This window comes from Chinchilla lanigera, unplaced genomic scaffold (assembly GCF_000276665.1).
Source record: "Chinchilla lanigera isolate Chin_1 unplaced genomic scaffold, ChiLan1.0 scaffold00050, whole genome shotgun sequence".
Lineage (NCBI taxonomy): Eukaryota > Metazoa > Chordata > Mammalia > Rodentia > Chinchillidae > Chinchilla > Chinchilla lanigera.
In genome coordinates this window covers 13,966,426-13,967,758 of record NW_004955451.1, presented here as the reverse complement: position 1 = coordinate 13,967,758, position 1,333 = coordinate 13,966,426, and the positions used below count along the sequence as shown (strand labels likewise).

Sequence of the window (1,333 nt, the reverse complement as noted above, 5' to 3'; positions counted from 1 at the left end):
TTCAGTGTCCCGTTCCCTACGGATCCTCGGGCCCTGCTCGACGCCAGGCCCCAGTGGTTACGCAGCCATGAAGCAATGAAGGAGAATTCATCTTCCAGGATGGAGGAGGGCCAGCTAGGGAGGTGTGCCTTGGACTCCACCTTGAGAGGCTCGGAAGCCCCCTTTGTCCGTGATCCTAGGCAGACAGAAGTTTAAAAAAGTTTGGAGGTTTTTCCCAACAAGGGTTTTCTTGAAAGCTCTTGTAACTCACCCTGTTGCGGTAGGAGTAGAGAGAATCAAAACTGGCTCAAAACTAGAAGGGAAAGGAAATGGAACAGATGCGTGGCCCGCGAGGTGTGAGCTCTTCATTCGCACCCTGCTCTCCCCAGATGGTAAGGGTCCAGCCCCTTCTTGTTGGGTGGGTTCTGAGGGTGTCTGTGGCCTGGGCTCCCGCGGGGAAATCTCGTCCTCGTCAACTATTCATGAGGAGGGCGCTATGGGGGTGTGTTATTAATATTCATGAGGGGGCGGGCCTTCTTCCCGATGGGGCTCCTGGGGAGGCGCTAAATTATCCATGAGGGAAGAGGGCACTAGGAGCCTAGATTTTTGAGGGGGTGGGGCCTCCTTCCCGCTGGGTTTTCTAGAGGTCTCTAAATTGCCCCAGAAGAATAGGTGTACCACAGAGCTGTGGTGTTTATTATCCATGAGGGGGCGGGGCCGGGCCTCCGGCTTGGTGTCCTGGGAGCGTTCTAAAGGATCTCGGGGGGTACCACAGAGCCGAAAGTTTTACTATTCATGAGGGGGCGTGGCTCCCTCCCGCTGGGGCTCCTGGGAAGATTCTAAAACCTTCCTGAGGGCCCGCGGCGAGCGCTCAGAGCGCGCGGCGCTGACCAGAGCCGAACCCCTGATCCCGCGGAAAAGTCTGAGGAGATCTTTTCTCCTTTAAACAATAAGAAATTTGAGGACGATGGGGCAAAACGACTAAATCTCCCTTTCCTGTGGTTCCTTAGCCGGGAAACTGTCAAAGTCTGTGGTAAATAGAGCCCCGCACCCCTGTACTTCCCTGCGGAAATAATTTCACCTTTTCCCAGACTGAAGGGGTGAAAGACCGGCTTCTCAAATTGGCCAGTTATTCTGCGCGCAGTCTCCCTATTTTACTGTTTGGACCTGACTGAAAGGTTCTCAGAGGGTTTTGTTGGGTTAAACAATAAATGCGGACGGTTTCTGCTCGGGGTCCCCCGAGGGCCCCCAAAACCTGTCAGCCCCGACCAGAAGTGAAGCCGCGGGCCGGGGACCCGGAGACCGCTTCCTCGGGGTGCGGGCTGCGGCCGCGCGGGGGGCGGGAGGGCGCGAG

The 1,333-nt window shown here is 56.4% G+C and overlaps 1 protein-coding gene across 1 annotated transcript in view; it reads left to right on the top strand.

The window, feature by feature from the left end:
* The first annotated feature begins 709 nt into the window (after positions 1-709).
* Fbxo47 (F-box protein 47) overlaps positions 710-1,333 on the top strand; it is a 27,264-nt gene continuing 26,640 nt past the window's right edge. Inside the window, exon 1 of the mRNA XM_013519121.1 lies at positions 710-1,012. The gene's annotated coding sequence lies outside the window, so the exon portion shown is untranslated. The remainder of the gene's footprint in view (positions 1,013-1,333) is intronic.